This window comes from Diprion similis, chromosome 4 (assembly GCF_021155765.1).
Source record: "Diprion similis isolate iyDipSimi1 chromosome 4, iyDipSimi1.1, whole genome shotgun sequence".
Taxonomy (NCBI): domain Eukaryota; kingdom Metazoa; phylum Arthropoda; class Insecta; order Hymenoptera; family Diprionidae; genus Diprion; species Diprion similis.
The window spans coordinates 16,066,913-16,088,674 of NC_060108.1; the positions used below are offsets into that span (position 1 = coordinate 16,066,913).

At 43.5% G+C, this 21,762-nt stretch overlaps 1 protein-coding gene across 2 annotated transcripts in view; it reads right to left on the reverse strand.

Moving 5' to 3' along the window:
- LOC124405228 (LIM/homeobox protein Lhx9-like) overlaps nt 1-21,762 on the reverse strand; it is a 108,026-nt gene that overhangs the window by 74,411 nt on the left and 11,853 nt on the right. The gene's annotated exons all lie outside the window — the stretch shown is intronic.

Here is a 21,762-nt window from a genome sequence, read left to right on the forward strand (position 1 = left end):
TTTTACAAAGTATCTCTATAGGGGGGGGGGGGGGGGGGGGGGGATTATGCTTATTTCGCACAAGGAAGTAACAGCGGCTGACAAATTGACGGACAAATTTTACCCCCGGCATTTCGGATTGGGGGGTGAAGGGGAGGAGGGGTAGGTAAACGGGGCCAAGTGAGTTAGGGGAAACTCTAAATTGATCCATATTAATAAGACAGTGAGATTTGCGCTGCAGGGAATTTTTGCATAAATTTGAATCACAGCTCGCTCCTCGGCAAGGGTTGCACGGTTTGAATAATGGGGAATAATTTTGAATTTTCGGTAACGAAAAGAGCGGCGCAACATCCCCCGGGTGTCTCTATACCTATACCTACACCTATATCTCATGATGTTACCCGACGCCGACCGGCACCGCGGGAAGTTGCCCCTCGAAAACAGCGTCGTTCTCCACCTACATAAGCACATCCAATTATACCTACTCACTGACTTCTAAGTGAGCAGTAGGTATTCGCCGAATTCAACGTCGTTTTTCTTACAGAATATCAATTATCCTCTACTACAGTTTTGGATTACGCATTTCGAAGATTTCGGGAATCCAAGATTTTTCAGTATAAGAGAGGTTGAAAAGTGTCTAGCGGAAAAAAATTCGCGTAGGGTATCGAAATTGAATACACGTATGTATATATATATATATATGTGTGTGTGTATAAGATACCGTATACCGATATTAAAGTTCGTTCGACTTCATACCTCCGAGCCGAAAACTACCTCCTTAGATTCTCACGCTTGTAGTTTACAATACTTAAGATAATAGCGATAGTCAAGTACCCTATAAATTCAAGTCTGATTAGTTCAATGACTCTTGAGATACCGTATGTCGAGAAGCAGAGACAGAGAGGGAAAGAGAAGAGGGAAAAGAAAAAAAACGAGGGTGTATATACGAAACTTTGAACGCCTACGACCGTCGTGGTAAAATTCTCTTAAGATTTATCTGCTGATTAAACAAGGAACGACCGATAAGCATTGGCTAATTGAATAGATGAAGAACTGGAAAATGTTTGAAGGAGTTTGATGGATTGAACATCGATACTTTTTGTCAATTTTATTACGAGACAGTCACGCATTGATATTTAATAACCTGTTAAAATAAATTCAACTCACTCAATGTTATTCGTTTTTTTTTTAAGTTTAAAAATAATCGATTTTTCATTCCAAACTGCTTTAAGCTGGTCGAAAATTATAATAAATTTGAACGATTTCACTCCCCGATGAGTCATTTCGTTCGGTGAAGTGTTTTTTACAAATTTTGCTGAGAAGCGTTTTTGTATTCCAACAATAATCAATCCAGCATAGCTGAAATCAATTTTAACGCAACATCTCGAAAAATCAAATATTCAACGATACGAACGTGTTGAAAACTGAATCTTTCAGTGTATTTAAACGAACGTATTTGAAACGAAATATCGGTATACATATAATATCAAAATTTTTTCATCCCTTTTCTCTATTGTATTTCCATGAAATATTCAAAGTGTTATAGTCTGGTAATAAAATCGCGTTGATCTACAGCTGACCAACCTCCTTAAAAGACATCGTGCTAGAGTTGAAGCGCGACGAAGCATCTTCCGCGTCCCGGTCCCGAGGTATGCAAGAATTTTGACGAGCACTGACAAGCATGCGAAGCGAGATGAGAAGGCGGAGGCGTATAAAGTGGGTAGGTTGGTAGGTAGGTAGGTGGGTAGGAAGGTAGGATAGGTATATGGAACGGGAAGGACGAGGAGGGAGAACCAATTAAAAGACGCTTACACGCCGCCTAATTCCCCGCGGGGCTGAATAGGCTGGATGACGTATTAACTCATATTTGTCTCCGCACAATGACCGGGCTAAGCTCCTCTGCCCAGGTGTCCGAGTCCTGTGGGTGCAGGGCAGTCGGAGCGTAGGTATGCAGCAGGACTCTCTCGTCTCTCCTCTCTCCTCTCTCCTCTCTCCTCTCTCCTCTCTCCTCTCTCGTCTCTCGGTTCGTTGCGATCCGCGCGGCATGCAGGGGAACGTGAAACGGGCACTCATAGGTATTATGTGCGCCCTGAAGGGACGTTTGTACCAACGCACACACTCGAGTGGGTATTGAAATCTTGAAGAAATTTCGTTCCCGAGGAGAGACGCGACGCCGCGCGGTCCAGTTCCACATTCCTTCCTCTCAACGGGTGGCCCGCGTCTTCCCCCCCCCCCTGCCCCTCCCTCCTCCCCCTCACCGGCCATGTTACTCTTCTTTTTCATCCCCCCCTCCTGCCGCTCCTTCCCTCTCTGTCCATCGTATTAGGGGCAATTGTTCCGTTGTGTGTTTTTGTGATTGATCACGTGATGCCATCGCATCGTTCGGTACATAATAAGTCAGCCTTTAATCCACTCGCGGTGAAGGGAGGCGGGAAGGACGAGTTGTGCGGGAAAAAAGATGAGGCGGCGAGGAAGAAGAAGAGAAGGAGGAGGAGGAGGAGGAGGAGGAGGAGGAGGCGGCAGCATTCTTCCGATCTCTAGTTAGTCTTTAGTTTCGGAGTGAATAGTTGACCCGCAAAAAACCTATTATGATCAAAGTGTGTGTATGTAATACCTGCCCTTTCTGTACAGTTAACGCCCGTCTAGTTAGTCCTGACATTCGTTTCATTCTTAACAGAACAATAATTCGGAAACAGTAGAACGAAACACCAGGTTCGTACGTCCCGAAAATCACTGACACCTCACATCTGTCACTGACATCTTTGAAAGAAAAATGTTGGAGAAAAATAAAAAAAAAACTAAAACTAAAAACAAGCACCCAACAAGAATTTACCTCTGAAAAAAAATGTGTTTTTTATTTTATAAAAAACAGAAATATTCTACACCCAACATCGTACGATAACCACGAATTCAAGGCACTTATAAGATTCATCGATCTGTTCACTTGTTACTTTTTCGAGGTACTACAAACAAGACGAAAATAAAATCGAAGAATTGAAATTATATAAATGATCCCCGAGTCCATGATCGATCCGTGCGTGTACACCACTTTACACATATGGGTAGGTTATGCAGAATGTAAGGCCTCCAGGCTGAAAAGTATTCGGTTTAATAATCGAATTACAGTCTAGAAGGCTTAGATGTACACCGCCGAGAATTCGATTTGACAGGACGGCCGGACGGCCCCGCCAGATTCTTCGGCGCAGGGTCATCAATTCTCAACAAAGAACTATTCCCGGGTAGAAGGTCAGCCACGTTAGCTTCGACGATTGTCTCTCTCAAGCTCGCTTTACCTGCGCGACAGATGAACCGCCCCTGAACGGATGCGAGCCGGGGGATAAAAAGATGCGCATAAATGTGCACCGTGCATTTTTCAAAGCTTGTGCAAAGAAAAAAAAAGAAGAAGAAAATCGCGAAAGAATCCGCCCCCTCGCCCCAAACGATCGATAATCGAACTGTCAGTCGATCAGGGGTGACTTATGGACGGGTAACTTTCGGCTGGCTGCAGTCTTTCTACGAATTCATGTCTCGGTCTCCATACCTGCTGGAGATCTCGGCTGAAGCGCAGTGACATAATATATATGCAGGTGTAAGAAACGGGGACGATAAAAAAGTATCACAGATGTGTATCATACTATATATATACATATACATATATATATATATAAGTTTCAAAGGAAATTAAGAAAATCAGGCACAACATTGATAGAAGGAAAAATAAAAAAAGGATTGAAACTAACAGAGTTTAGACCGATCCTGGAATGCTCGAGGAAAAAGATGACGTCTAATTTTCAACAGATCAAACAGTCAGTGTCCGACTTTTTCCTGTCTGTCACTGTCTCTCTCTCTCTCTCTCTCTCTCTCTCTCTCTCTCTCTCTCTCTCTCTCTCTCTCTCTCTCTCTCTCTCTCTCTCTCTCTCTCTCTCTCTCTCTGACCACGTCAACGAAAATCCTGTATATCCTTTATTTTTTAACGACACAGCTCACTGGCGATCGTGCGACACGGTTCATCTGTTCATTTCGCACTTTTTTCTCTCTTTATGCACGCTCTCCGCACTAGGTACGGTTGAGTTGGTAATTTGACGAGTCAATCGTCAAGGACTTTCGCGCGAGTTGAAAATAAATTTAGATAGAAAAAGGAATAAACGGTAATGGCACAAGTCCAGGAAAAAATTTGCCAATCCAACGTGAACGGAAATGTTTTCGTCATGCAAGAAATTTGTGACCAAGTTGAAAGATTTTAGAATCTGTAGAAGAAAAAAAGCAGCTTACCAGGAATTACGTTTTTCTTTTTTACCATGCGAGTAAAGTTTGATAAATTTTAAATAATGGATAAAGTAAACCAGGATAAGCCGACGAAAAATGCGGAGATATTATTTCCGACTATTATCTCTCTGCCAGTTCACGTCACACTCGATTTGTATGCGGAAGACGGGTTGAAACGGTGGCTTAAAATCGTTCTACGAAGAAAGTCCCGTTCAAGAGTACCCAGAGTATCTGAATAGAAACCACGGTTTGTGTACCGAGATTTTTTCAAATCGTTTAACAAAAAAACAAACGGGAGGAAAAAGAGGGCTGTGAGATGGGTAGAAAACGTTCTTGTAAGAAAGAAAATTATAATAATACAGCAGCTCGGTGCAAAGGAATGATAATGAGGCGAAAACCGATGTCGTTAGAAAGCGAGACAGTGAGAGAGAAAGAGGGGGGGAGAGAGAGAAAGATGGACAGAAAAGGCGAGGAGATGGAAAATAAGGTGGAAAAAGAAAAAACACCGAAATAATCTCCGCGGGATTATTAATGTAGGTTTCATTCACATGCAAATTTCTGTCAACGACTCTTTCTAGGCTCCCTAGCTGCACCTTACAGGCATAAAACCCGCAGAGGCTTGCCGCGTTGTCTCCTGTCTAGTTTTAAAAAGATCGAACTTGTCAAACGGACACAATACTGTCATTACCAGACAATTGGCTCCCCCCACCCCCTCCCTCTTGTCGGCCTGGCCCTCGCTACAATCTACGCATACCAAACTCTCCTACAGACGTCGTTGTCCTTCCTAGACTCGTGTTGTCGGACGCGTGGGCGGAAGTCACGCACCCTCGACAGACGTCCCAAGTCCAAGTCCGTTAGATCCAGATCTCCGGAACGGCTCGATTCCGCGGGCAATTTTCCGTTAGTTCTGTTCTAGTCTTGAAATTGTTCTTCCCGAGGAGAAACGAATTTCGAAACAGGTTATACAATGCTGGGTGACCAGTCCACAGGATTATATTATCTATACCGCATGTATACATATAAGTGGGTATATGTAAACCGTTTAGGGGAGAATTCCATCTCGATTTTAGTTTTCTTCATTTTTCTTAGTTTTTCTTTATTTTTTCCTTTTTTTTTTTTTTTTTTTTTTTTTTTGTCAAAGATGTTGTCGAGGTGAGAGGACCCTTGTATCTTTTTCTTGGGCATGGATAGAAGGAGATGGAGAGCGAGAAAGAGAGTGCACGACAGCTTTTGAAAAGGCGGCGTTATACGAGGGCCGATTCATTACGATTCTTCGTCGGTTCTCCGCGGGTCTCGTTTGTTTCAAACCGCGCCATTCCAAGAAAACAGATGGAAATCTCGCAAACTTAAAACGAGTCCTACGTTCAACCAGCTTCACGAAGAACCCTGAGATCCTATCTCGACGATGCGTCGTGCGTAGCTAAAACACGCCAGACCAGCTCTAACCAGACATACCTAGTCAAAAGAACGAAATTCGAGCATCTATAATAACTGTTTTCCAACGGGGAAAATAAAAAAGAAACAAACCCATCTCGCGAAAATTTATTACTACACCTTTAAAAGGAGTAGCAATATTGAATGGCTGAAAAAGTTGATTACGTGAGAAGAAAAGTGTATCTGCTGGCGACGGAGATGTTACAACATGTATGCGAAGTCGAGGTGGGTAAGTTCTGGGGAAAAAAGGAAACCGAAACAAAAATGTATGCATGCTGGAGCGAGCAGAGGGAGGAGGGGAAGGAGGAGGAGGGACCGGTCAGGTATTTACGAGTGGCACTTGACCGGTGACACGGGTTTCTGGGACCAATGAATTTTAATTCCTTCTCCGTCCCATTCTGGGCCCATTCCCGGTTGTCGGGTCCCAATCGGGCCCGGCAGCCCGCTGTGACACCGGCACGATGATTTAATATTTTAAGGAAATGAAGGTCCACCCTTAATTTACCTTAACCCGAGTCGAATATGTTCTTGGCAGCAGGGGATCTTCGAAACCATTACAAACCAGACGATGTGTCTCGAGTACTGCTGCAACCGCTGCGCCAGCTTTTGGCTCTCCAGAATCCCGGTGAGCCGCACCTACAGGGTGACCCGTAAAAATTTACTCCCGCCGTAAAATGAGCACGCGGCCGATCTACTTGTCGTATCCCGCAACCGTGGAAGACGCGATATTTTCCAAGATCGGATGATCCGAGAGGAGGAAACAAGTCAGGGGTAAAAACTCTCCCGGTTCTTCGCTTCGGTATATTCGGTCTTTCGAAAGAAAAACGTGGTGTTCGATGACGGTACAATTAACTATGACAGGGAATAATTTTTCTGTATAGGATCAAGCGTCATCGAACCGAACGAAGACTCTGCAACGTGGTTCAGCTCCGAGGTTCCTTGCAGGTAAAGGAAGGAGAAGAAACGAGGGAAGAGAGAAAAATAAGAGTGGGTTTCCCCCTCTTAGAATGTCCTTTGTCGCGACTCCCCCACCTCGGGACACCTCCTGGACCACCATCGCCAAGATCACCGCACGGTCTTCTCACTGGCTTACAACCGAGGCTCGACGAGGAATGCGAGGAGATTCGAAAAGCAGCCCCACAGCTATTGGCATAGGTTCCCCTACCTCCTGGACTCGCCTGCAGTTCCTTCATAGCGACGTAAGATTTTAGTTTCTGGAAGCAAGGACGTGTTACAGCCGCGAAGAAGAAAAAGAAGAAGAAGGAGGAGGAGGAGGAGGAGGTTCTTTGAAGTATGCGGCGCGATTTTCGTATGAATCGTATTGTTTCCCGATTCCTTGGAAAGACGAGAACTCGCACGATCGGCGATCACGAGTCCGACACGTCCGCGTGTTAAGAGACATTTTTTATCGAGTCTCGGTGGGTTTTAATTCCGGTTGATGAGCTTCTGTATCGGGGTTATAAGTGCACAGTGTCCGTTCCAAGTGGAGGTAATACTCATGGTCGGAATCTTCGTCTCCTCGAGGATGAGACGATGAGGAAGAGAGAGGAGAGAGAGTGAAAGAGAGAGACGAATTGCAGCGAAGAGCGGAGCTGCAGGCTGGCCCGTCTCTGACGTAATTGAAACGTAACCCCATTGTTAGGACATAATTGACTGACACCGTGCAAGACCACGACGCCTCACCACTCCAGCCGATCATAGGCAAAAACACCAATCATCCCGCTACGCGCAAAAAACTTGGACCCAGGGTCGCAGCGTCTGGACTTGAGGCCCTTTTCCCCGGTGGTGGGAGGCGGCGAATCTGCCCTCGAGGTGCTCTCTCGATGGCCGAAATCTACGGATCCTCGTTTCGGGGTGAGAAAACTGTTTGATTTCCAAACTGTTTGTTCGGCGAAGGAGGGAGAACGGAGGCGAGAGCAGCGAAAGAGGAAGAACAAGAAGTGAATGAAACTTTTTTGCCGATTCCGGAGGCGGGTGAGGGAGGGTGCGGCGTTGACTTCGCGGTGCCGAGGTCAAGAGGTTTCTCGCCACGCCGCGGCGTCCGCATCGCTGCCGCAGCCTGTTGCTTCGCTCGATCAAGATTTCATTAAATTCGATTATCCGAGCAGTCAAGCCGGAAATTATACCTCCAGGAGGCGCGCACCACATCCCGGTTAAAATCCCCCGATAATACCGGGGCTTTTCTATTCCGTGCGGGTCTCTTGAAATACCAATGATCCCTCTCCGCGGTTCTACTATATACGTATGTACATCATCATCGCCGGTTCCGAGATATGGAAGGTCGAGCCTCGGTCAGACCCTGCATCCATCCACAAACCCATCAACTCGTCTCTCTCTCTGATTGTGACACAAAAAACCATCGAGAAAAGTGGCCACACTCTCCTACCTCCAGCGACGACCGGGGTCAATGGTAACGCGCTCGATTTTGTTACACACCATCGTTTTCAGGTGGTTATAGGGACGACCTATTATGGACCGATGCATCAAGTAAGAGACACGAAATCATTTTCAGATCGATTTCTAAACCTTGTAGCATCGATTTGATAGGGAAAAATACTTTATATAGTTAAGAACTGATGTACACGAGCAATTTATTGAAAAAAAAAATCGAATTCACACGTAATCTTTTCTTTTTCCAAAGTGGTACGCGATGTAAGTATTATCGTTCCGTTGTGTGACGCGAATGTGCGATTTATTTTTTATTTCGTCTATACGAACAGCTGGTTTGATTTCTTTACCCTGGACATTTTGCGAGTAATCGTCGAGCAGTTTGAGGGGTAGGCAAATTTGAAACCCTGTACGTTTATCGTTGATTTGAATACACGTGTAGTGATGCCTCTTAGGGTGATTTCGTCCGACGTATTGCTCGTCAAATGTAAACATAAAACAGGGTTGTAAAGAAGATCGAGAATGGTCGGTCACAGCTGTGGTACGGAAAATGTGGATGATCACACGAGAATTGGGTTACTAGAAAATACTTCACCAGCAGGTAGGTACCTCGAAATCCAACTATTTACTGTTAATTCGAACTGCAAAAAATTTCTCGAAACTGATGTTTTAACCGTTGAAACTTTCGAGATACTTTGAGACTTTCAACAAGCATTAATTTCATCTTAGTCGTATCTGTTTACTCGTTGAAACGAGATTTGACGACTGACTCAGTTCCCGCTTGCCACGGTGAATGAAATAGTTAAAAATCGATTTCCGGTTGCAGATTGCCGCAGCATTAACCGCGGCGCATTGTCGAGAATATGGAGCGAGATTAGCTATCTCGAATAGACAGGCGCGTGAGGTTGGGGGATTAATTAATAACGTCGGTAATTGGGCCTGGTTCAATCTAAGATAACCTCTCCTCGGCGGATGTATATAGACACGTACCTAGAATTCCTGGTGTAGCATAATGTAACGTAACGATGATTGTAGGTATAGTACTTACATTACAAAAACCTTCGCATCTGTTGCACTCGCGTCTATTGAAGCGATATGAAGTTGCCTCCTCCTGTATATACCCATATAGGTGCACAGGAAAAAGGCCGGCAAAACGTGATCGCGACTATATATCGAGTGGGACAGAGGGAAACGGGAGCGCTAATCAGGGCCGAGATAGCAACAAATAATCCCCAATAAGCAATCGACGATAAAACCTGCCAGCTAAGCCCGTAATTAGACTCGCTAGCTGCAGGGAGATATCCTGTAGAGATAGGTTCGTGGGGAGGGAGAGAGGGAAAGAGACGGAGGTATATCTTGTCCATCCCGAAGGATATAGGTATCCAGCGTAGTTTATCCGCGATAGCGCACCACGCCGCGAGATATCTCGAGACAAACCAACCGTGAGATCTCGTTCCCGAGATCATCAAGATGCGCATGCGCGTATGTGGCTTACATGTGTATCGATGCGGTGTAGAAGTAGAGTATAAACGCGATGCGCCTACTTACCCTGGTGTGTATATGTATGTTATGAAATCAGGTACCTTATGCACGCCGATAAGATAAAAGAGAGGAAGAAGAATTCGCGTCTGTGTACCTACCTTAAGGTACATTCGGCGGAAAGAACGCGGGCTTATCTTCACCCGCGTCGTCGGGACAAGGGAATGCCTGGAGCAATTGCAACGCGAGGATACGACACCAACGAATCGTTTATTGCATGTTTAGGAGCGAAGTGTGCTTGATAGCTCTGCGCGAGCTTCACACACGGCTCAATGGAATGTTTTTGTGATACCGTTACAGTAACGCCATTGATGAGATGAGAATCGGAAGAAGAAAAATTATACGGTTGATAATTTGTAGACAAAGAGTATCTGTGAGCTTCGTTGCCGCAACAAATGACAGAGACGATCGCAACGTCGTTTCACAAGTTTCATTGTCACTTAAAAAAAAAAATAAAAAAAAAACCCCGCAGTATTGGATTAATTGAGGCGTTAAACAAAATCATCTCCCCAAATTAGACTGCAGTCATTCATCTACCTTGGTTAAAAAAACAATAATATCTATGTAGGTGTGCGAAAGTGAGTAAATAAATCACAATCACGAATGCAATGAGAGTAAAGAGAAGCCCCCTTCGTTCTTTCTCGCTTTCTCGCTTTCTCACTCTCTCTTTTGCTCTCTCAGTCGTCCTCCTCGGCAGACTCTCGCAACAATCCAACTCATAAGGCCACAATGTATCTACCGCTTTCGCCCGGTGCCAGGGTTATACATGAGGTGTGGAACCAGCACACGTATGTATAGTGTATTCTAACGTGTACATGTTTATGTGTACATTGAGGTTCATACATATGTACGGGATAGGAGTTGAAGGCGAAGGGCTACGAGGGAAAAAGGGGAAAAGAGTGGGGGGGGGGTCTGCGCGAGGGCTGGTATAATTACTCGCCCGGTAATACAGGTCGGCTCTTGAGTGGCAGCTCATATTACTTGCTTAACCCGCGTGAAAACTAACCCAACTGCAGGGTGAGGGGAGAATGGAGGGGAAGGTTTGCGCAAAAAGGTACACGTCAGTTATACTAGTGTGTATATGCATGCACATGTATAGGTAGGTTGGTATACCTGGGCCACAGCTTTGGTTCTGCAAACACTCACCTTGCTCGCCGCAACGCCAAAAAATGTACGTTTGCAAAATAACGATAACTGCCTGGTATAGGTATGAATTACGACTCTTCAGACAACTATAGCTATTAAAAAATATTCATTTTTCTTCCGAATATATTACGAATGTCTGTATAATATTTTTCAGACTCGGTCAATTTTACTTGGCAGATTTTTTGTTGCATCTTTCAAACATATGTACTCGAGGAAGCGAGTAAAAACATTGGATATATATAGAAAAAAATTTAGTTTGAAATTAGCGAAGAAGAAGATGCTGTTAATAAAAAAATTTCAAATATTCACTCCCGCAATTCAAGCTGAAGGATTTTTACATTTTTTCGAAATTCTCTAGTACGAGAGTTGGTAACGAAAAGATTTCGGTATAATATAATAGAATCTATACGAGATACGGAACGACATCGTAGTTTACGTATAGAGACACGCCAAATAACACCGACAAATGTTTTTCCTCTCTACCTGTCATTCCGATTTTGAATCGGCAGTGATATCGACGACGGAAGAAGAATGTTTTGTCACGTTTTCTACTATCCCTCTGTTTCTCTCTGCCAGTTTTTACTCGCGTGTATAATAGCTACGTGTTTTTCACCGACAATTACTGTGCAAAGTTTGAGGGTATTTTTTTAACCTATCAGACAATACGACCACGAGCGTAGGTTTTGTTCCTCAACATCCATACGTACGTAGGTGAATGATATCACGGGTTATATTCCCGGCGTTCCTGCAACGGGAACAAAAACATCCTTTTGTTATCACGTTGCATGGACGCACAGCAAGGTACAAACGAACCGATTCCATTCTGCTAATTTTCCATTCACGAACGTGGCGAAACTACCGTGATGCGAAATAATCTGCAGATAACGACCCCGTCGATAATTGATTTCGATTCGAAAAAGCTTTCGTGACTGTTATATATCCAGCTAGAAAAATCTCATACAGTATCCCTTCAGCCGTGACGTTCTTAGACACGTGCAAGACTTGACAGAGACCGACGACGGTCGTGGAGAAAAGCGTTTCCGAATTCTTGGAAAAATGGTCCAACCACATTTACATAACAATACCTGACCAGCCACGTACTTCTTGGTTCCCAGACTGTCTGGCCATGGCGTTATCCATACAGCCATTGCATACGCGAGCGCAAGATACAACCAACCATAATGGTCAGGCCAATGTACTAACGCAAGTCTCACTTCTTGGAGTACTAAACCTGAGAATGTTGACACGATTTCCGCGTAGGTCACTAAATCATCGCACTCCGAACTGCGGTGAAAAAAGTAATTGAGTAGGTATGACGAAGTATTTCACTATCTTTATAACCCACGTGTTATTCAACTTGACTTTAGTGACAGAGCAGTGACCATTTGAGAGCTAAACCAGAGCTGGCGTTGGAGTGAGAGACGGAAATGGAAGAAGAAGTAGGAAGAAAGATAGAGAAAGAGAAAGAGAAAGAGCGAGAGAGAGAGAGAAAGCGGAATGAAATATGATCTGTGGGTAATATTCTTAATGGATTTCTCCGTAAAACCGTATAACTTCCTGTATGAACGTAAATTACGTATGTAATACGAGGTACGTGGATATACTGTAATATGGGAATATCGAGAGGCCAGTCCAGCTGGGAATCATTTTCATAGATTTCATGGCCACGTTCGGAGATTATCAAAATTTTCTTTTTTCAGTAGTGTCGTTACTACTGGAAAGTATGAAAGACCGTGAGTGATCCAATCCTGAGGTTAGTCAGTAAATAATTAATAATAAAAAAAAAAAAAAAAAAAGCAAAGTATCTAGAGTACAAGACACGAAACATTCAAAAACCCTCAAGAGTGAAGAGTAATCGAATCATGAACTTCTCTGAGTTCTGAAATTCTCAAGCTTTATAATAAACGGACAATGATCGCACCTAACATATATAAATTTATGAGAAGCTGATCGGTAAAATGGCTTTCAGATGAGGTGTCATTTGACTTTTTTGGAAGTGCCTTGCGAGATTGATTGTCGTATTAGATTTAATGTCAGTCAAGCCAAGTCACTTCCTTTTATTTTACCGCACGCTGCAGTCAATGGCGGGTGGATTTCTTGCAGATTGAGCACTCGCCATAATCCGGCTAAATTAATCTCCCGCAAGCGCCGGCTAATTGGAAAATTAGCTAATTATTAATGACCGAGCGAACCGAGTGTGAGAATATTCTGCGATCGGCGATACGAGCCTAACGCTGCTTCCTCCAAGAAGGGTTTCGGATTCGAGATTTTGAAGAACATCATCGTTCTATCGACGCTGGAGCTCGATCGCATCGCACGAATATCGCGTCTCTGCCTGCAATGTGTTTGCAGTGCGATATTTTATAATTTCTTCGAAGGGACTAAGAAGGTAGCCCGATCCTTGCAGCGAAGAAGGTCGCGGACCACAGACAGCGATTTTTATTTCACATCGCGAGGAAACCAGTTTATAAATAATGTAAATCTGGTATAGAAAAGGAGAAGCGCGAGGGCTTCTCCGGAATAAACCGCGCGCGGCAAGCTTTTAAACGACAAGAGACGCTTCACTGCACCGAGGATGAGCCTGCAAAAGCGCAGGCAGGACCGATGAGTGGTTGGAATCGACATTAAACAGGCCAAACTCTCAAAACGCGAATATCCAATTATCTCGAGGATATTTAAGCGATCAATTATCCTGGCAGTGATTATCTTCCTATTTTCAGACCTAACACCTGTCCCCGCGCTGTTATTTATCACCGAGTAGCCCGTCGAGGATCCTCCGCGGTCCAGGATAGTCCTAGGTGAAGGTGAAGCCGAAGGTTGTCTGGCTGAATATGCAAAGAATCGTCCGCCATTAGCGGTGAAACTAATTTTCATAAATTATATTAATTTGCCACGGTGACTGGAGTACCTTTCCGACTGACTGGGTGACACGAAGAGCTGCCCGCCAATACCGACGACGCCTAGATTTCAGGTCCAAAGAGCGAACGAACTAAGGAACCAAATGTGAAAAAAACATCTCTCAATTAATATTGCAGGGAAAATTTTATTTTATTTAACCTCTTCACGGTGCGGTAGCAGGAAGCGCTTATGAACCGCCTTCTACTTTGTCATTTCATCTGCATAAAGAATAAAAGTTCCATTCAACCCGACTCAAATACTTTTTACTCCCATCACCGAAGCTGATGTGTAGTATAACTGTGTTTATCATGGTATATATATTGTTATTATTATAAATGTTGTTTTTGTTTTTCCTGTCATTTATAACAAGATCCCGAAGCGTGCTGTCGGCGCTAATCGCTCGACTCGCTCGAAGTGACCGGAAGTCTACAATTTTCTCACGCTAAAACTGGCTCGTTTCCTCGGTAATGGTATGCGGTACACACCGACGAGTTACCGTACAGAAGATTAATTTTAATCTAGTCGTAAATATTATTCCTTGTTGTAAGCTCATAACTTGGAGGGAATCCTTCCGTTAAATTTTTTCTTCACTCTTTTTATTTATACTATTTCTCCTTACCTTCTGTACTCTGCATCAACGACACGCTTGAGAGGCCGTAATACGAACATGTCCGGTGTAATGATCGTCAAGCTGTCTACGTGAGTATAAAATTACGTAAGAGCCAGCTCTTTCATCGCGATCGAGGAGTGTTATTATCACTGCCTGAGATTGTTTACTATGCGAATATTTATTGAATTATTTTATTTGCCAAATCTTGATACAGGAGGATAAAGTATACCAGTTGAAAACGTAACTTTATCGTTCAAATAAATTGATTCTCTGCAACTCTGATACTTCGGCTAATGATTCTGGAATGCATTAATGAATTCCGATTAACAATTATCGATCATCAGCAAACTGAAGGGTCTCTTTTACAATCTTCGACAGTTTACTTCACATTGTAGGGAAGACGTGCTGCTGATCCTCTACAGCAGGACTAAGACTCTCGCAGTAATTCGTGGAAATTGTCGTGGACAGTCGCGAGTAAAGGGTACATTAATTGATTGGTGAAGTTCGTATCATTATATATATATTTATATACTGAGAGAGTTGAAAACTCCATCGAAAGTTAAAAATTTTTCTATACCTACTCTTCGATTGCTTCGACATGTTTCGAGGCATAAATAAAAAAATTGTGAAAATCTATCTTCCGCTACAAAAATAAATCTTGCCCTCGGCAATTTTCGTCCCCTTAAATACGCAATGGCGTCTTTAAGGGATTTTTTTTCGCGCACTTGTACGAATATCGGAGTGTTTCGAGTGCAGGCAGTTCGGAATGCCCGCGCGTATGCATATAGGTATACACATGTATAATGCCTTATACCAATGCAGGTTCACGCGTGGTAGGGGTACACAACTACTTGGGACCACTTTAGATACGAATCTGTTCTGAAAAAGGAGCGCGTAAAAATGAATTTCACAAGCAACGCCGGTTTTGGGCCCGGTTGACTGATGAGGGCCGCATTTCTTGTAATTAAACTTGCTCGTGATACGCATCAACCAGACCCGTGGACCTCGAGCGACTCGCTTCTCGTGTACATACATACACTTGCACAAGCATTAATGTATTTTCGGCATTACCCTGCCTCGGAGATACGGCGGTTCTGACTCCGCTCTGCACACACGAGCGAGTCTACGGACAGGTATAATAATACAACTTCCGCGTGTACGACGAGACGTTTGAAATTCATACAATGCTTGTCTCATTGTCTCGTCTGGTTTAAGCGTATATTTCCTAGCCGATGTATTATACATACTTATGCTAAAAAATCCTGAGAAATAGTTATCTTTTTCATTTTGCCTGCAGCATTGCCGTAATAGCGCTCATTTGATATTTTGTAACGTAGTTTAAATTTTCATATTAATTCTTAATCCCTGTTTGTGACCATTGCAAACTTTGTGCGGTGTTTGACGTTCGTTAAGGTACTTGAAAAAAAATGCGCCAAGTATTACAGGGACGCAAGGTCATCGACCTCGTTCAGAACCCAGGATATTAGACGTCGTTTACGATCCTTGAAAAAATAAAAACTCTTATAAAATGGTTGACATTTTCAACGACACGCACCCGACGTTATTTCAAATATGTATATGTGTATGTATATATGTTGCAAGCTGCGAGGTTCTGCAGTATAACGTGAGAAAAAAAATTCACAGCCACGTCCTAATAAAATTCTTGTATACTTGACATCCCTGAATGAACGACCGGAATAATTTTCACATGTATAGAAGAATTTTCTCCAATTCATTCGTAGTTTTTTGTCTTCTGCAGTTTAATCGCAGTTTTGTAAACTTTACGTCGCTAAGCTCTGAATTATCAATTTAACTGTAAAAAATTGAAAATATTTTTAAAAAATCGATGGACAATAACTGGCAGAAAAATTTTCATTCGTCGTACCGTTCGTTCGGTTTTCCTTCATATTCGATATGACTTAGGACTTTAAAGTAATATCATTTCGTTCTATCAAGAAAACTACAGTAAATCCTTAAACGTAAACACGAATCGGTTGTACACGTCGAAAATTCGATGTCAGTACGAAGCATATAACGAACCAAAGTAACTATCAAGCTTTCTGTGAAACCGCAAACAGACTAATTAATTACAACTATGAATTCCGCTAATGATCGATGAACTAGATCAACCTATATACATACACATACAATATGCAAGATAAGCAGAGGCAAAGATTGGCGATGTTTCGACGGGAGTTCGGTGATTAGTAAGGCAGTTAATTAATTAACGCAAATTAGAGTTCGTATATAATCCAAAGCCGATACGAATCTCCTAGGAAATGTTGCCTCAACGAGTTCAACGCGATTGACGTGAACTGAATATAATATAATATGATGCACGAATTCCAACGAGGAATTAAAAGGAAAGTGAACGATTTAACGGAACGAATCGTGAGAAAACGGAGGTGGTTACCCGTCTAGTATTCCAGCGGGTATATACGAAAGGCGGCGATTAAGAGCGAGAAGAGGGGGAGAGGGAGGGGTGAAGGAGGAGGGTGACAAGAGGAGAGTCGCGCGGTTGTTGGTATGTACAAAGAAAATAGATGTCTTTCCACTGCGGGTCGCTAATGAACTGGTCCAACTTCCAAGTTCCAGCTGCCTCTACTACCTCCGTCTGGCACCTCGGCGTTCCTCCCACGCTATCGCCTCGCCTCGGACAATCAGCTGCATAACGTTGTTACGCCTGTGCGTTGCGTATCTACGTTAGATTCTTTTCACTGGAGTGCGCTGATTACCGTGGGTGTGCTGCTGCAGGGTATGGAAAGGCTGCGCAATGTGTTTTGTAACGTAGATTCCACTCAGGCAGGGATGATTGAAGTTGGAAATAAGGAATGTCCGGAGAAATTCTATACTTATGTGCGTATTTCTCATCGAATTCCGGAATTTCGGTTAGAATTTTATAAAAAAAAAATTTACTGAGCGAAACATTTTTTATCGTAAGGACTCAAAATTTTACTAAATGAGGACTATTTAATACTAATGGTTTTCCATATTTTTGTTTATAACATACGGTATTCTCTTTCTTTTAATTACTCTTCTCCGTCATTTAACTTCATTTGTCTTGCTAGTTTTTTCGCTGTATATAGGTACGTTAAGGATTATTTCATTATTTTTCTTCGTGTTAAGATCAGTCACATACGTAAAATAATTGCAAAAGAACCTGCAAGAAAAATGCTAAAATTCTTCAGTAACTGCTCACTTTACTCCGGGGATTTTAACCACGTATTGTTTCCTGATGTCACGTATCCAGTTGTTCTTGAATATAAAGGAAATTTTTTCCACCGAACAACTATTGCCCCTGACTTTTGTATTTTTCATTAACTTATTCCACTTCCTCGCCCTTCCTGTTTTCATACAAATTTTTAATTGATAGTATGATTGCCTGTGACGGCAGGTGTGGATACAGCAGGAACGAACGAGCAAGAAAGGGGGTCGGAGCAAGAGAGGCTGACGGTATTCACAGTAGGTACGTCGTTAATACAGGCGCGCACGCGTGCAGCTTATGGTCTCGACCGTTTCCCCCTTCCCAGATTTCGAAGGAAATGCCAGGAGAAATTGGATAATGTTGACCACTCGAAAGCCAAACTAATTTGAAAAAAACGTACAAGGTTCACCAGTCGACGACGAATTAACATATAAATTAGGCTCCCCTTCCGAATTGGGCCCCGACATGTAGGCACATAGGTGTATATATATATATATATATATATAATATACCTACCACTGCGTCAAGTCTTCGTCTATATTTGAGGCATTTTCAATTACACCGAAAACAAAATTTTATTATTACGTCCTCTACGAGTTTCCTATTTCTTTTATATTTCTCTTTCGATCCCAGTTTTTCGGTTACTTAAATACACTTTACGCTCGCTTTCAGAGCGCGTGTTCCTGGGGATGGAAGGGCGCACTATGCGGAGCATCTAGTCGATGACAACGGGTTAAATTAATTGACAAAGACACGACGCGCGGGGCGGTTCACCGAGCCGCATAAAATGCGTTACCGGATTCGCCATCTCCCTCGACCCCGCTCGTTCCCAGCCTCCATCTCTCTCGCTCAGTCTAGTTGATCGAACACATTTTAATCAATTCCATTAGTCGCCAACGGCCTGGTCTATGCATCCAGGACCGCGTCCCGCACCGCGGTAGCAGCACGTCAACGTTTCGGTTAACACGCGCCAATCATCGGGCAGCTAATTGGTCCACGACCACAGCATCCCGCCGCTTTTCCGCACTCCCAAAAATCCCTCTAGACAAATACCTAGTCTAGGTATATCCGGCTGACAAAAATTTCCGCGGGACGTCTCAATCCGCGTCAGACTCGAAGAGAATGGAAATTCTGTATTTTCTTTTCCTTTTTTTTTCCACGTTCGTTTGTTGTTGTTGTTTTTTTTCGTCTTTTTTTTCATTTCCCTTTTGTTCCGTCCTCTCAATATTTTCCAAAGAATCATACAACTCGGGACGTTATACACACGTGTATTATAACGTAAGCCGCCTACTTTCAGGTATATGAGAAAATTCATTAACAAAGTGCAGCCGATATCTTCCCTCCTTTCGTACATAACGGGGAGACGAGGATACCTACGTTATGTAACGAGCAAAGTGGGCTGCGTATCATCATCTACATACATCTCCCCTCCCCCGTACCGCAAAGTTCAATGCTTTGTTTGTTGTAGGTGTACTATACGGGGCGTTCCGATCCAACCGAGCTATCCATCCCTCCGACTTGCCACACAGGTATGAGGCTTCGATTGGTAGTTCGAAAAAGGTCCGTTGTCGTATAAAACAAGAGAAAAAAGAATTCACCCGCAAATTATATCTTAAGATATTTCAAGATTTTCATTAATTTTTCGCTGAAGAAAATCGTCGCATTCTTTTTTTTTTTTATTTTCTTACATTTACTATCAAAATATCTTCCGAGAAAACGGTGAAAATTGTGTAATATACCCAACCTGTAAATATATGTGCCAGTTCATATCTGTGAAAAAAAATAATTTTCAATTCAGAGACAAAGTGAAGGTAAAAAAATGTTCTTGATTCTCTGATAAAAACACAAGTTAGAAAGACTATAATTTCCATCGTTCTAAACAAGTGGGTCAGCGTCGAGGGCTGATTTAGTTGACACGGAACGCCCTATATGCGCGATCTACAACACGTGGGTAGAAGATCTATATATACGTATTACTACACGAAGCTCGCAACGCTATCTCGTAAAGTGCGGTGAAACCATGCGGTATTAGTTTAATCAGACTTTCCGAAGCCCCATAGCCTCCACCCCTGACCCACCCCGGGTTTCCACCCCAGCTGCAGCGACGTGGCCGGAAGCTGATCTGTTTGGTAAAGAAGCAGCCCCTCGACGGCCCGCGCTTTCGCAACCCTCGGAACGCGGGGGAATTGGTATTGCACCTTGTTACCGACGTGCACGTGAAAGAGGTTCGTCCATGAGGGAGAAAATTTGTTCACCGAGAGTTGCAGAAGGTGCAGTACCTATAGCCGTGGCTCCTGACGGAGATTCCAGAATTTCGAGAGCGTGTTGACCGTCTAGAAAAGACGATCCTCCGGACTTTCTTCAGTAATTCGGACACTCCGAGGTTTTATTTCCTTAGAAAAAAAAAAAAAAAAACTGAGCCATCCCCTAATCAGCGAAGCCTCATATTCTATTAATACACAACTTTTAGCCTGAAATCGATTTTGGTTTAAGTATACGAGGCCCACATTCATTGCTCGACGATCTACAGTTCACGTTCATAAATTTCAGTTACATAGACGTGAGTGTATAATAACTGTATATATATATATGTATCTGCCTGAGTGTACGAATCTTCTCGATTCTTAACAATTTTTTTTTTCTCCCCCGTGTTCGTCATTTTTTATAGCCGCTCTCTCCTCTCTCACTCGCCTTCTCCCCCTAATTCTCATCACCGCAGTGCCAGGCAGTCATTTTTTCATTTTTTACAGACCTATACATACATATATACGTCGTACGTCGGCTCGAAGTTGGTCGGAGCGTCGATACTATCCCGAAACTTTGACGGGTATGTAAATTTTCTTGGCACTTCGAACGATATTTTGAGGGGATTTCTTAGGCTTGATGTATTGCCTTGACGTAGGTACGGTAAGCCAAGGGAAAATGACCACTCGGTGTGGAGTTGTTGGATTTTTCATCGACTCGGACAGTATAAAACTTGACCACTCATCCCCGTCATCGAAAACGCAAATGCAAACAGCTCCCGAGATCCGAAATGAATCTCGTTCCAAAGTGATCCGCCGACGCGCTCGCGATTCTTTCACGTTGCGGATACCGCACCGCGTTAAGAGATGGTCCGAATAAATACAAAGAGGGAGTGAATATAATCGAGGAATAACTCTAACTATTTGTCAATTTCTCCGGCAACCTAAATTCAAGCTAATTCGACATCCATGTCGGACACGGATTCCCCTATCTGGTATCTCTTTCTATCCGCCTGACACCATATTCGCATTAGCAAGAGCGAACCACTACCCACGCTCAAATGTTCAATCGACTCACTCACCTCCCTGCCTTCTCTCCTTCTCTCTCTCTCCTCTCTCTTCTCTCTCTCATCACATCTGGCTCTCCTCGCAGCTCCTCTCGCTCTGCAGCATCGCTCTCCTCTCCGCGCAGCAAGTACCTACCTACTTCTGAAGCCGATACGTGTTTGACCCTATATATACCGTATGTGTACACGTACGTAAGTGCATTAAGTAGGTATACGCGCAAGTCCGACTGGTACCTACATAAACTGAGTTGTACCGCGTCGCGTTGCATCAAAGAAAAGTAGGTGGGTACCTACAACAGATATAAGCTAAAGGAGTAAATAGGACAAGTAAAGATGCATCTGCGGTGATGACCGACGATGAGTTGATTCCAATCTTCATTCTTCTTCGTGAAAATTCTTCTTCAAACTTTTTCCCTCACGTCGGAAGGATCAGCAACTGGTCTCACATTCTCCCAGGGGACAAGCACGGAGTAAAGTTTTTCGAAATATAAATAATACACATTAATTCCTGAATGTGCGTTAAATTTTCCATCGCGCAACGTGCGAGCGTCGAGAGTTTATGGAGAGTCGCAGATAGAGAGGCAGAGGGAAGAGAGAATACCGATAAATCGAAAAGTTCGCGTGTGGAAGGTCCGCGGCACACAGAGCCTGACACACGGAGCTGCGGCGCTAATTGAGTGATAGCGTTCTGTAATATTTATTTGTCAGCCCTCCCCGTGGTCCTGGATGTCGTCCCCCGTCCCGTGCCTCGCCTTGCCACCATATACCGTATAACCGTCGTTTGGCCCTCTCAAGTCGACAAACATACAACGTATAACGCGTCTGGACCGTCGACTCGAGCTCCTAAGCGGAGGCCACTTTAGATAGTTTTCACGCTACCCCAGATAAAGTCTCTCGGCTCTTGGCTTGATGGATTTGAAACACGACAGAATTAGCAAAGTCGAGATAAAGCCTCCTCTCCTCCTTCTCTCCTTCTCTCCTTCTCTC